Raw genomic sequence first — 16,163 nt, 5'->3', positions numbered from 1 at the left:
ATCTACCGTATAGTCTGGATGGAGGTGGCAAAGTGGTTAAGCTGTGCCAGCCTTTCTCAGGTGTGTGTGTGTGTGTGTGTGTGTGTGTGTGTGTGTGTGTGTGTGTGTGTGTGTGTGTGTGTGTGTGTGTGTGAAAATCAAATCTTAAAGAGAGTGCGTGTGTGTGTCAGCCACTCTGAATTTCAATAGGGACACTGAGTTCAATGATTTCGCAGAGATGGTCATGGAGGATGTGGCTTGGAATACCTGGCTAAGGACTTACCTCTATACCTGTCTCAGTGTGGAGTCTTATTTGGGGCCTGGAGAGAAAGCCCAGCCCCAGTACTGGAGAGTGCATTCCCTGTGTGTTCTTAATGGAAATTGAACTTGCTGCAGAGAGCTGAATCTGAAAACACTGTATGTGTTTATTTTTTTCTCAGTGAATGTTCCCCACCAGTGTCAGTGGTGAGGATTGATGCTCCTTAATCACTGGCACAGAGGAGGGATGTCACAAAGGTATTGAATAATGTCACAACTCCAAGGAGTATATAAGCCTTGGCAGCCAAACTATGGCAGTATAACGCAGAAAGCAGGATTTACCAGTTGACAAAAGAGAGGGAAGAGGGCCTAGTATATCCACAAGTTGAGGTAGGGAGTATTTTCAGAGCTTATTATGAAAATTTATGCACAGGGTATTTAAGACAAGAAGACAGGACAAATAAGAAAAAAAAAAGAAAAAGTCTTTTGAATAAAAGTATCCCTTCTGCAGATAGATGAGATTTTAGCCAATAATTTAATTAAAGACAAATCTGACCAGAAGGTTCAGGAACCCATACAATAACTAAAAGGTGATACATCCCTGGGAATAGATGTAATTCCAGCTGACATATAGAAAATGAAGGTGACTTTCCTAGTTGTATTATAGACAAAGTTTTCCAATCAGATCCTGAAAGGATAAGCGGCGAAATCCCACAGCCGTGGATAGATGGTATGATAGTGGTACTCACAAAAGAATGAAAGAAAGAAAATATTTAAATCTAACCACCTCTTATCATCTTATCAAAGAACTAAATTATAACTATAAAGCTTTTAGCATGATCAGGGCCAGCAGCATCTCCCTTCAACAAACCAAATTTTAAATTCAGACCAGTGTGGGTTTGAGGAAGGGAGGCAAATTTTTGATAGTATAATTCATACTCTACTGATAGTTCAGGATGTGTCTGTTAGGGAAAAACAATTGGCAGAGTTTTCCCTGGGTGCTAGGTGCAGAAAAGGTCTTTGATAAGGCTGACTGGGGATACTTATTTTTACTGATAGACAAAGCAGGGCTGTCCCAGGTCTTCACAATTTAATATACAGGGTATATGATGGGACTATATCAAGAGTGAAATTTCAAGGAAGACTGACTAAGAATATATCACTGTCTTGGGGGGATAGCACAGGTGTGCCCACTCTCCCCATTAATATTTTTTTGCAATTTTCTCATACTCTTTAACAATTAGCTGGAAAATGTCAATGACAAGATCTCTGGGAGGATATGGAGTTAAAGGTTGCATTATATGCCAATGATGTGATACCGATGTTATTCAACCAATGGGAAGATTTGTGATAGCTTCTGAAAATCTTTCAGGACTTTGAGGAGTTATCAGGATATCAAATTAATAAACAAAACAATGAGAGCATTTGAGATTAACCAGATAGCTGATAGTCAGTTAAACAATTTCCATCCTAACTGGTGGGTAAGATAAGAAATAAAATTCATTAGATATAGTTGATGGGAACTTTTCAAGGGTCATTGAAGTATTTCTATAATAAAGTACTTCAAAAATGTATGATAATCATAAAAAATTGAAGCAGCTAAATTTAGACATGGACCAGGGAATATAAATGTTATATTGGCATGTACTTCCACATATGTTATGTTTAGGTAAGCTTTTTGGAAGACTCTAGAAAAGACAGTTATTTCAAAAGTGAAAGACTGGATGAAGGATTTTTTTTCTTCCTGGGAGGGAAAAGCCAAGAGTTAAATGTGAACAAGCACTACCCAGGATTAAAGAGGGATATGAGCTCCAGATATATACAAACATGTTAGAGCAATCCAACTATTCTTAATGGCAAGGATTTGAGCAAAGAGAAAAACATATAAAATGGCAGCATTTGTCGCACAGAATAAATAGCTGGATAGGGCAATAGGGCAATTAGATTTTCTGAAAGCCTTTTGAGTGGATGATGATCAGTTCCTTGGGGCACTTTGTGTAAACTTGTAGGGTTGAGATAGGATATCCCACCTACAGGAAGAAGATTAGGTGACAGAGCTGAGAATACACCAGCAAAGAGATGAAAACAACAAACACACCAGTAAAATATTGGGATCAGATTATGGCAGGTAACAGGTTGAGGAAATGGGAAGAGATTCAAGATGGCTATACGCTGCCTCAGTATTAATTCTTACCCTATAATACCCTGGGGGAGGAAGCTAAACATATGAGATAGGGGGTGTTATCAGAGGATAGTTTGCTGGGTTTTATAAAGTGGATACTCAGCAGAAGAAAGGGTACCTAGGGAAGTCATGTCAAACTTTTACAAAGTGTGAATTGAAGATTGTCAACTGAAAATAATACAATGAGACAAAAATGTGAAAATCTGCTAAATGAAAACTTAAGTTTATATCAGTGGTAGAGTATCAAACAGCGAGGTGGACAATAAGTTTAAGTAAATTTAGAATTGTTGCATGAAAGTGTTTACATAAATATTTTTATACAACATGTAGACTGCATAGACTGTTTTCAGTTTTGGAGATCAATTGTTGGGGATATGGAACAGTAGAATGGAAGACTGGAAACATATTTTCTGGACTTGTGACAAATTGCAAAAATTTAGAAGGGGCTTAGAATTATGACAGGGGAAGTAATCTGTAAAGCTTGTAAGGTGGAATACCTTAGAAGGGATGAGGACCTAATTCAGAGGTGTAAAGATGAAAAGTTTCTGGACAGATAGTAACCAAGAGTGAGACAGATAGAGGAACACTTGGAATGTTATGATTTTGTGAAGTTAAATAGTTAGTGCAGAGATGTTGATAGGTTATGTGTCTTGATGTTCTTGGACAAGCTAAATTATTTGGCACACTAAGCCATTTTGAGTTTTCATTGTATGTAGTTTTACCAGATAGGTTGGTGGGTAGTTTTGAAGGGATTATTATTCTACATTTCTTTCCAAAGTTAATATAAATGCACTCACATTAGTAAAATAATGATGAGTCTGAGATGGAAGTGAGAAGTTATGTGTTCACTGTGTATGGTTTTAAATGAATGTATTTGTTTCTGATTGTTATAAGATGTATTAATATAGATTTTATATGATCAAAACAAGTGAACTCTGTTAACTTGTGACACTTTGCTAATGGTACACAGGAGATATGGTGCTAACTTATTCCAGTTTTTGCCATCTTACAACTTTTTTCAGTATGGAGTTTAATGCTCAGTTAAAATGCTCTGTTAATCTATCATTTCGGGGTGGGAGGCACAGAGGTGTACAATTTCTTAACCTTAAAACGCTATCATATTTGGTGCAGTATCTTTATATAGATGAATTTCCCTGGTCATGGAGTATATCTTTAGATACATATACTCTAGAAAAACATAAGACTAGTACCCAAGCTATAGCTTTAGCATCAGCCTTATAAAGCAGAATAGATTTAGGGTACTTAGTTTCATATTCCAAAACAACTCAAATGTATTGAAAACTATTGTTGGATTTTAACAATTGCCTATAGCAACATATTTGGATGGCACCTCTCTGACAGGCAGAGTAAGCAAAAGATTTTTAAAACCCAAGTGTGGGTCTGTCTTTTGGCATGAAATGCATCCAACAGAAAAGTTCTCACCAGTAAAAACAGGATCCTTGTTTTGGTCTTATAAATTCCTAGCTATCTCATCAAATACATGGTTATTATTATTATTATTGTTATTATTATTATTATTATTATTGTTATTATTATTATTATTAGGCAGTGCAGTGGTTAGCATTGTCGCTTCACAGCAAGAAATTCTCCAGTTCAATTCTCAGTTGGGGTGCCTTCTGTGTGGAGTCTGCATGTCCTCCCTGCATTCACATGAGTTTCCTCTAAGTACTCCGGTTTCCTCCCACATTCCAAAAGACATGCATCTGGAGCATTTCTTCCTGGGCCTCTATTGTAAATGGGTTCTGTTCCAGTTGGACTTTCCTGCTAAACAAATGTTAAATAAAAACAAAAGTTAATATTTGCTAATCTCAACAATAGAGTTTTGAAAGACTTGAATACCAGCAGATGGCATACTACTTCCTTTGCATTGTTATTCACTCTAAATAAATAACTTTGTAACTCAGAGTGTGAGTAAAAAGTAAAACATCCTGTTAATCGTCTTCTCCTACAACTCTAGTTAGGTTTTCCTCTGCTCTGCTCAAAGTGTCTTCTTCATGTTGTGCCTTTTTAAAAGTGGCTGAATTGAAGGTCAGCCTGTCATGAGGTAGAAGACATTGTCTATTCTTGTACCAGCACTGGTACTGGGGTAGAAGAATTAACTCCTCTCCTAGAAAAGGAAAGTCATACCAGTATTCTTTAGTGTCAGTTGCTATTTCTACCTTATTTAATTCTTCTTGTTCTTTTTCTTCATGAAGCTGATGGGCAAAACTCTCTTCCATTTGCTTTGAGCACTCACACTTTTTCTCATTAAGAGTAGCATTATTGTTCTCTTCAAAGATGCAAGATTACTTTGACTCTCAGTATATACTGCCACTTACTTCCTTTTTCTTCTTTTTGTTGCTTTCCCTAGAACACACTTTTTCCAGTTTTACATGTTTTCATTACTTATAGATACTTGTTGTTTAGAACCTTTGTTTGCTTATTTTTTCTTACCCTGATATATTGAGTTTAGACCTCTGCCCACACACTGTCACTTCTTCTTTCACCACACCAATAAAATATTTCTTACTAGAAACTTTTTTTTTCCTTCTCAACACACACCTGTTGCTTAGAATTCTTTATTTCTGTGGTTTTCAGTTTTAGCTTGACAGAAAATTTAGAATTCTCCTTAGGCTGTGTATTTTTCATGCTTCCTATCTTCATTCATGCAAAACAAATTATTTCCATGAGTGATCCCATCTTTCTAGTTCTACTAGTCACTCTTACTCCCTCATCTGTAACACCCTCAAATTACAGTGAAATTTGTACTCTCTGCTTTGTAACAATTTCAGGCTACACTATTTTGTTGTGACTCTTCCTTCAGCTAGTTATTCTCTTGCAGGCTGTCTTAGGTGTATGCTGGCATATCTCTTTAAATGATGCATGTTCTTCTCATTATACAGTTAACCACATCTTTGTACCTTGCAGGCTTTATAACACCAAGCACTGATCTTTGCTGAATTAATACACTGCAATGAATGTAGCTGGTTGTTGGCCCTACCCTCACCTCATTTTTCCAAATTAGGTGGAGGTGTATCTGTAGGCTTATTCACTTTCTGGTTCCCCTCTCTACACTGGTAAGGAGGCCATTAAAAGAACTACTTATTTCCCATTGCTTCCACAAATGTATAAAATGAGGGTGTTTTCCCTATTATTAATGCCATGTGTTAACTTAAGTACTACAGCAATAGGATGAACTAAACTCCCAAACACCATTTGTATTTTAGAGGACTAATGGGATACCATTTATCACTATGACATGCTATGTAAGGTTTTTTTAGATACATGCTGCGCATTTACTAACACAATCCTACTGCACACTAAAGCAATTCTTGCATACCTTTGCCTGTGGTTAATACACTACACTTAATAAGCTTTGCAGCAGCATACAGAATTCAAGCCCAACTATTCTAGAAGATGATTTATCACATTTATTAGGCCTTACATCCTTAGTACCCCAATTTTCAGATTTTATAGTTTTTACAGTTATAACAGTGTTATTAATACTCGTACAAAATCTATATTACCCTTTTTTCCTACATTTAAAACAGAGTATGTCTGCAGATGACAGGTCTATTTGACAACATGTTTTCTACAGGTCTAGATTGCTTGGTTCTATGCATAGTTCATGGCATATTTATTTTTCTGCTAATACATCAAAACTTTCAGTGTCCTGAAAGTTAGTCTGCCAGACCTACTTTCTTAAAGCAGTGGATAAAGATCTCACAAATTTGTCAATAACTAATATTTCTGTGTTTTATTTGTGGTATGTCAACGCTCAGGAACTAACCATAAAACAATTATCAGCTTTAAGTCAGATAATTGCAATCTTACTGTTTTGTTATAAGAAAAAGTCCAGCAATGAAACTACGAAACATTTGAGCTTGTGTCTCGGAGCTCTTATAAGTAATGCCTTTTTAAATATTTCATTGTCCAAATACCCAGTCCCCTCCACATCCATGAAGGCTTTTAATGTTTCACCAGTCAGCTGAGCTGAAAGGATTCTGTCCCAGCTGGCTGGGTCCCATTCGTCTTGGCTCCTATTGCTCAAAGGCAACAAGACACATCTCTAGGTTGTCCTCATTGGTTAGTTGCTTAGTGGTGGAACTGCCCTTGGCTTAGCCATCAATTTAGCCATTGGCACTATCCTTTCAGCTGCAGTAGTGATGATCTGCAGAAACTAATCTACAGTTTAACTCCCTGACAAAAGGATTAACACACCCAGGTGCACTCGACATATAAGAAAGAACTTCTAACATGTCCATATGTCTGTCTCTTTCACACTAGGTAATGCATTGCTACAAGAATGCTGCTCTACCAAGGTAGGGAAAATTATACTCAAAACAAGTGTCCTTCACACACAAACACACACTCACACACAATCACATTCACACTCACACACACATACACATACTCACACATGGCATCCAGTCATTTTATCAAGTGCACAGAGCTGTCAGAAGCTATCAAATGCATTCATTATCAACTGTAGGATCACTCAAGTTTTATAACAGTGAGTGTGACTCCCTGTATTACTCTTTGGTCATGACTGTATAACCATTGTGTTAGCATCTATAAATCAGGGGTTGTGGGGCAGAGTCCCTATGTTAAGGGGTTTGGGGAGTGAAGCCTTCCACATAGTTGTTTTTTTAGATTTTGTTAATATATTAGTTGTGTTGGGAATATGTGGATGTGATGTTTTACTGTTACCAACCACAAAACAAAGCTCTGTATGTTTCTTTTTGCAGTGGGTTTAGATTTGCTGAGTTTTTGCTTGATATTTGATGCAGTCAGTGTTCTAGTACTGATAAAATGTCTGTTGTTGTAATGGAACCTTGACTAATACTGATATATTCACACACACGCACACACACACACACACACACACACACACACACACACACACACACACACACACACACCAATTATTTAGCTGTAGAGATAGATAGATGATAGATCAATATATAGACAGACAGATAGAGATATGCATATAAATATGGATACAGATATATAATATAGATATAGCGCATATGTTGATCTAGTGTGTGATACATGAAATACCTTGTAAAATAGATTTAAGGAACAAGTTTTGTAACAAACCATGATTTTAGAAAAGTGCTTTCTGTTAAGATAGAAGCAAGTAATGCAGCTGCAGCTGCTGTTTATTGCTTTTTAAGTGTTTTCTGTTACTGTTCAGTCACATAAATACAGGTGCAGCCGCTGTTTACTCCTGCTTAGATATATTTTATACCTCATAAAATGAAAAAGGTAATGTATCGGCTACTTTTACTTTAACATGTCTTTACAATTTCACTACTTACAGATTGTTTTTGTTTTCTAGCAGTTAAGTAGTCAGGATTTAGGGCTGAACTATTAAGCAAGGCTTCATTAAACTTATTTAATGTTTTGTGACAATGCCCTCAGTACTTGGTTATAACCTCTTAAATCGTTGACAGTGAGTGAAAGAAAAACTGTAAAGCTGTTATTCTCTTTATGTGACAAGATTTCAGTACTAAGTTCAGCAACTGCTGCATCACCTTCTATTGTGCAGAATGACTAAAATATCAATAACAGTTGCTTTTTTGCATTTTTCTGTGGAAAATACTTGTAATAAAGATTGTTGATTAAATAATTTATATTTTTGAGTGTGTGTTTGAGAGTTTAGTGTAATGACAACCAATACATCTGCTGTTTCACTCTGCTTTGATTTACCATCATCAAAAAAGAAAATAGTCTCTCCACACCGTCAAGCCAAATAAATTTAGTACAGCCTTTAGTACAGAGCTGGAGGTATGTAATGCTTAGATGCAGGAAATGACTGTACGTTTTTTGGAGAAGGGATACAATATGACAGAAATAGAGACAACTAGGAGGGATGCTCTGACACTAAGGGACTCGGTAGCCAGACCCTGCTTTTCTGTTTAAGAGGATTCCAATACTGACACTATCAGTCCTGGTAATGGACAACCTCTTAGATATCTCATGACATACAATAGAATGAGCAGAACAATTGAGAATGTTATAAGAAAAAATTGGTTTGTCCTGAAATCTATACCCGGTCATGAGAAATGGCTCCCAGACCAACCTATGTATACCTATCGTAATTGTAATAATTTGAAACAACTTTTATGTTACAAAGCTTTTTCTTTGTATAATACACAAGGAATTGAGTTTAAGAAAAAAGGTACTTTTCCATGTTACAATGGTTCATGTTGTAAGAGCATTAATCAGTGCCCAGAATTTATACATCCTATGACTGGCAGGAGATTCATTTTTCACTGTACAGCGACGTGTAATACCACTGGTATTATATATCTTGCCACATGTAAGAAATGTTCAGGATTTTAGGTGGACAAATCAGTCAGACACCTGAGGGATAGAATTATTGAGCATAGATCGGAGATTCGTAGGAATATACCTACTAACTCACTGGCTTGCCACATTTCTGCAATGGGTGCTGCTCGTTAATTTGACTTCAGAGTCATATCTATTGTATACCCAAGTATTAGATGTGGAGACCATTTTATCATTGTTTCTGTATCTTTAAGAACTGGGTGTTCACCTTAATTAATTAATTAATTAATAGCTGTGTCATGTGCTATTAGTATAAATGTTGGTTTTAACTTTTCTTTTGGGTAAGACACTGAGGAAGGATGTTTTTTATATCCAAAAGCTTTGTCGTTTTTTAATAAATTTTATTTGGCTTGACAGTGCGGAGAGACTATTTTCTTTTTTGTTGTTGCTTTAGTGTTGCTCTCTCCACCTTATCGCTTGTTCCACATTTTTATTGTTTGATTTACCATTATGCCATCGTGATTTCAGGTATGTTCTAGTCCTAAATAAAATGGATTAATGGGATCTGGGCTGCATATATGCATGTCTGTGTGTGTGTGTGTGTGTGTGTGTGTGTGTGTGTGTGTGTGTGTGTGTGTGTATGTGTGTGTGTGCATACATATGCATACACATTTCTAAGTGCATTATAAATGTGTGCATCTATGTGTATGTATATATTTATATATATATATATATATATATATATATATATATATATATATATATATATATGGATTCACTACTGAATCCTGAAATTACACAAGCCCGAAGCCCAAAATATTGAGACTATAAGCCCGAAAGCCCAGATTACTGAAATATTAAAACCGCAAAATTCAAAGTCAAAATCGCGAAAGTACTACATACATACATACAGCACACACACACAAACATACACACAGCCTCCCCCCATAACCAAACAAACCACCCTACACCCCCACCCCTACTTTAATATTCTAACTCTGAGATTGCACAAGCATGCACACAAGGCAAACTCACACCCACACATTACAGCCACACACACACACACACACACACACACACACACACACACACACACACACACAAACAAACACCACAGTCACAACACACACTTACACACACTAAAGCCCCTCACAAACACACTTACACACACATACTTACTTGAACCGCAACACCAGAAGCGCTAACTCAAAATCCCTTAACATCGGGATTTTGAATTTCGCGCTTCTGGTCTTTCGGTAATGTGGGGTTTCGGCTACATGGTCTTGAGCTTTTGAAATTCGAGATTTCAAAAGTTCGAGATTTAGTAGTGTTCCCACATATATATGCATATATATATATATATATATATATATATATATATATATATATATATATATATATATATATATATATATATATATATATATATATATATATATATATATATATATCTTTTCATATCATAAGTATTTCAATATTTAATTCAGAGAAAGGGGTAGAATGAAAACACATATCTTGTTATTAAGTGCAACTGTGTGCATCATAAGAAAAGTAAACAAACCAAGTCAAAGTAACTTTCTCAAAGACTGTAATGGGAAAAACTCTTCCATAGACTTTATTGTAAAACAAATCTCACCAATGTCAAAGGGGAAACAGTTTACACAATAAAAAAAGGTACAAAAAATCCATAAATCATCACAATCAAATAATCAACTAGGCAAAAAAAAACAGAAGAGAGATCATGTTAGTGTAATATAAGAAAAAAAGATCTTTCCAATCATTTCAATGGGCAAAACTTAATCAAATAACCAGTTACAAAGAATTAAAATACAGAGCACTAGCCCATAAAAAATTATACACCTGGCAAAATAAAGTACATATTAAAAACAACTTTAATATAAATAGGCTGTCTATAAAATAAAATATATGTATAATAAAAATGAATTAAATACCCATTGAGAACAAATGAAAATTTAGATTAAGAAATCCCATAACAGAAATCAAATTAAAACTCATTATAATGCAAAACAACTAAAGTTAAACATACATCTCAACAACAAAAATAAATTCCAAAATCATTAAAAGTAAAATAGCTACAAATAAAGAAATAGCTTTATACCGATCTCTAGAATATTAACTAACACCAATCATGCCAGTCCAGTTCTTGTAGAAATTGAAGAAATGCCCCAGCTAATTAAAAACAATAAAAATAATCTGATACTACTTCACCTCGTCCATTCGCAAAACCTAGCAGCTTCACAGAAAAACTAGCATGATACTGCAATCCACTAAAAAGTATTCCATATTTATCCTAACATTGTACTCCTGTGAGGGTGGACTAGAAAACACATATCTAGTACAAACTGTAAATATTTCATCATCCACAAATATGTACATGTTGCTTGCATCACCCTAAGGAAAGCAAACCAAGCTGGATTTATATATCCATAGACTATATAATGGCTAAAACTCTCACCAACTTTGAGGTAAAGCATAGACTACAATGACAAAATATGATATGCATAATTAAAACACACACATACACACACAATCACACACACACACACACACACACACACACACACACACACACACACACACACACACACATACACACACACACACACACACACACACACACAAACACACACTCGCGCATATACACACACAATCACTCACGCACATACACACACACACACACGCACACACACACACACACACACACACACACACACACACACACACACACACACACACACACACACACACACACACACACACACACACACACACACACATACACACACACACACACACACACACACACACACACTCTACAATTTAAACAAAATATCCTGATGAACTAATCACAGACTAGAAGAAATCAGCTACACAGTCTTTCATTCATCCCCAGCTGGAAAAACATCCAACTGCCAAAATTGCAAAAGGTGAAAATACAGAGCACCAGCCCATTAGGCATATCCCTGATGTAAGCAAAGCACACGACTGTGAAAATATACATTAATGCATCTAAATAGCTATACAAACAAAGAAAAATAATACAGGCTGTGTGCTACACGAACTCAATGAGGAACTAAACCCACACATAAGGCTGCTGTTTAATCTTAGCCTTACTACAGGATACGTACCCAAAGAATGGCGTACGGCAACTGTGGTCCCACTCCACAAAGGCGGTGCTTCTACGGACCCTGGAAATTACCGCCCCATAAGCTTGACGAGCCTTGTCTGCAAAGCTATGGAGAGGATCATAATGGAACTCATAAATAAAGACATTGGGGACCTACAGACACTGGATCCTACCCAATTTGGCTTTGTCAAGGGCAGATCCTGCCTCTTGAACTTGGTCGACTTTTTCGAAACAGTCACTAAGGCCATTGATGCGGGTAAGGCAGTTCACACAGCCTACCTTGACCTAGCAAAAGCGTTCGACACAATACCCACTCAGGCATCATAGAAAAGCTCACCAGCTTAGATGTAAACCCATATGTCACAAGATGGGTTGCAAACTGGCTCAAGGACAGAACACACAGGGTTAGAGTTGCTGGTGCCATGTCAGACTCTAAGCCGGTCACGAGCAGTGTCCCACAGGGCTCAGTCCTGGGCCCCTCTTGTTCGGCATTTATTTTTCTGAAGTGCAGGCAAACATAGGGGGATTGTGGCTGACAAAATTTGCAGATGACTGCAAACTGGGCACCATAATTGACACTCCATCAGACACAGACATCCTCCAGAGAGGTCTCATAGAAATGGATAACTGGTGCAAGAGCCATGGCCTTAAGCTAAATGCCAAAAAATGTATAGTCATACCCTTTGGGAAAAACAAGGTAACCCCTAATTACCACATAGGTGGTAATCCATTAAACACGGAAGAAGTTATCAGGGAACTGGGGACCCAAGTTGACAGTAACCTCTCTTTTGACACTCACATTGCCAAAGTGGTTAGGAAGACCTTCTACATTGCCCACCTGATCATGAAGGGATTCACATCCAGATCAGGAGAGGTCATTGTACCCCTGTACTCTTCACTTATCAGACCAATGATTGAGTACAACGCCCCATTCGGAATGTAACTTACCCGACACCTGCAGCAGTTGGAAAGACCCCAAAAGTTCCTCACCAAAAGGATAAAGGGGATCAAACATATGTCATACGATGCCCGTCTGAAGAAACTCCAGCTCTATTCAGTCGCATACCGTCTGCTCAGAGGTGATCTGTGCCTGACATACAAGGCCATGTCCAACCCGGAATTAATGGACATGCTCCACCTCAAAAAATCCAAATCCACCAGAGCCATGAGAGCAAGAGACTTAAACCTCAACACGGATATAAATAGCATGTGCTGGAGGGACAGATTCATCACCCAGAGACTCCCTACACTATGGAACAGAATCCCAGTCCATGTGAGGCAGAGCCCCTCACTGACTCTGTTCAAGAGAAATCTTGACGAGTGGATGGGAGATCGTAGGTTTACCCCAGGAATCATCTCTGTATCACTGCTGGACAGAGGCACACACACTCTGGCAAGGCTTATAAATGCCCTAGGGCAGATAGCCTAGTATGAACCTATGAACCTATAAGAAAAAATTAAAAATGGCACAGGAAAATTGTCACTAAGATTCTCCACAAAGACTTCAGCCCCCCAAGGTAAAGTTGTACAATTAGACATACAGACTCTACCTTCACCAAGCTAGACAAGGAGAGGGTGACAGTAAGCTTTCTTTCAAATGCCAGAATCTACAATGTGACTAGACCATAAGTATGAATACACATTATAGATCCCAATATCCACGTGTCTGAGGCAGGGGAAACTCTAGTCTCAAATAGAATTTTTCAGTCATCAAAAATGATGCCAAAATACAAAAATAAAAATTGGTTTTAATGATTGATTGTCTAACTGGTGTCATTCTAGGGAGATCTAGCATGTGCTAGCATGAAAGGAGATGACTGACAGGACAGTTGGCTTTGTTAAAGGTGAACTGTGCCTGATTTTATCATACCGGCTAAAGTTTTTGTAGCCTTCATAGTGCTTTTTTAATGCAAAATCCATCTCCTGGACATACTAATGTAGCAAACTCCATTTTGACTTACAGCAAGATAATGTTGCTTAATGTTAGGAGTTTAAAGAAGAAAATGTCCAAATTTGAGGCCATCCTGACCCTTGAGCATATCCATATCTGTATAATTATGGAAATTTGGTTTCAGTGTACTGATAGCATTCCCTCTGTACCTGTGCTCAGTGCTTATCATTCATTCTGACCACCAAGAACTACACAGGCATCTCTATGTTTATGCATGGCACCCACATTCAATGCCAAAATCCATATTACACCAGTCTCACTATTTCTGAGGTTGTAGTCACCATGTCCCCTTTAATGTCTCTCATTGATCATGATTTATACCTGAATCACTTGACAAAGAAACTATTAAACCTAATATTCTGCTTCTAGATGATTTCACCTACCCTTCCACCAGCTGGGACACCTGCACAACAAATAATACATGCACTCACAGTAGTACCAAGATTTGGTAAATGCTAACTGTCTAGACAAGATCATTCACCTTCTGGATACAAACCTTCTTGAACTTGTCCTTATCAGTATTGTCCATGCCTGCACTCAACCATGTGTCACACTCTCTCTGTCTGAGTCCGACCATCAGACTGTCATGTTTTGCCAATGAACCAATACCGCTCCACACAGAACCCTACTAAGTTTGTAAACTACTTCAAAGACAAACTCCTATTGTTCTTAGATGACCTAGCTAATTTTCAATGTGTCCTTCTGCCAAACCTCTCACCCTAATTGTTGAATTCAGCCCCAAATTCTGCCCCCTCTAAACAGCCCCATTGAGGCAACTGTTAGCATATGTTACAAATACAATGAAAAATTCTAGAATAAACCCTCATGGTGGGATTATCACATAAATAATTTGTACAATAGAAGGAAAAAAACTTCTGAGCTTATATAAGATATCCTCTTCCTCCCCTGACCATAAAAAGAATGTAAAATCAATTACCAAAAATATCATTATATTTAAATTATAATATTATGCCTAAATTAGAAATTGCCTCTGCTGACAAAGACAACACTCTTAGGAATCTATGAAGTAACATTCAGTTGTGCTCTGAGCTTATATTCAACATGTCTACTTAATCTGATCCTGAGACCACAGCCAACACCAGTGCTAAAAAATTCAGCTCCTAGTGCACTAAACCAGCCCAAACTTCAGCCTCTCCATAACCCACCTAAGTCCTCTTCTGTTATTGCCTCTCTTGATCAAGTCCTATAATCTTTATCAAAGACCAAAAACACCACTTCCATGGGTCCGGACAATGTACCTGGCTGCCTCCTGGCAAGTGTCAAATGTAGCTTTACTCAACTGCTCCTTAACCTGTTTATAATGTCATTCTCTCCACCAATTACATACCTGATGCTTGACACACTGCTATAGCAGTTTCAGGATTTATGTTGACCTGTTAACAACACATTCCTTAACAGCAGAAATACTGCAGCTATTCCTACAAATTGTAAATACCTTGAGTATTCAAGACTGCAACTGCAATTTAGCAAAAAAAACATTCAGGAACTACACCCTGACTGTATCACAAGGCAGCAGAACAAAGATACACAGATGTCAAATGATAAGATAACTACACAGAAATAATGATAAAGTGAAAATGTGCAAGCAGCATAATGGACAGATATGTGCAGAAAAAGCATGAAACTCTTAAGGAGCAAGCTAAATGAAATGTTATGTGCATCACACAAACAGTACAACAACAGAAGATGTAAACAAACATAGATAAAGCCAGACAGACAAAATACAGTAAGTAAATACTTGTATGCACCATACAAAACAAGACAAACAGGTTGAAAAATCTTTTGCAAACATACAGACTGGACTCATCTAGGGTAAGGACAAAAGTACCATTACATCTAATGTTGAACTGCCCACAAGTGCAAAAAAATGAATATAAGTAGCCGTAATGCTGTACTGACATCATAGCTTGAGACAAGTGGAAACAATATATGTAAACTACAACAGGAGGAACTCCACATGGCGCTCAGTTAATCTTTATAAACGTTCTTCATGTGCTCAGCTAAGACTTTAGAAGGCACACTTTTTAAATCAGCACAATACCTGGCATGAACAGTTTCCACCCTTTCTTCTCTCCTTGTAGTAACTCAAACACAGCCTACAATTCTACTTGCTGCTTCCCGAGCAATCAACGCATCAGGTGTCGCTATGTTTCCATGGTGTTTTGGCTTCTCAGCAGACCTCCTTACACAGATTAGCAACTGTCCATACCTTGGGGGGACATTCAAGAGGGAGATGTATATTCTTTGATGCCCTTGTGCTATAACTTCTGTGGACTTCCCAAAATGAATGTGTCTTCCATATATTGCAATACAGGGCTTGCACATTCCAG

The 16,163-nt window shown here is 37.4% G+C and overlaps 1 pseudogene; it reads right to left on the bottom strand.

Annotated features, from left to right (window-relative positions):
• Positions 1-4,371: 4,371 nt before the first annotated feature.
• Positions 4,372-16,163, bottom strand: part of LOC122792859 — a 67,441-nt pseudogene continuing 55,649 nt past the window's right edge.

This window comes from Protopterus annectens, chromosome 2.part0, assembly GCF_019279795.1.
Source record: "Protopterus annectens isolate FY-2018-M chromosome 2.part0, PAN1.0, whole genome shotgun sequence".
NCBI lineage: Eukaryota > Metazoa > Chordata > Ceratodontiformes > Protopteridae > Protopterus > Protopterus annectens.
Note: the sequence above shows the minus strand (reverse complement) of the source record. Positions and strands in the feature narration are given on the sequence as shown.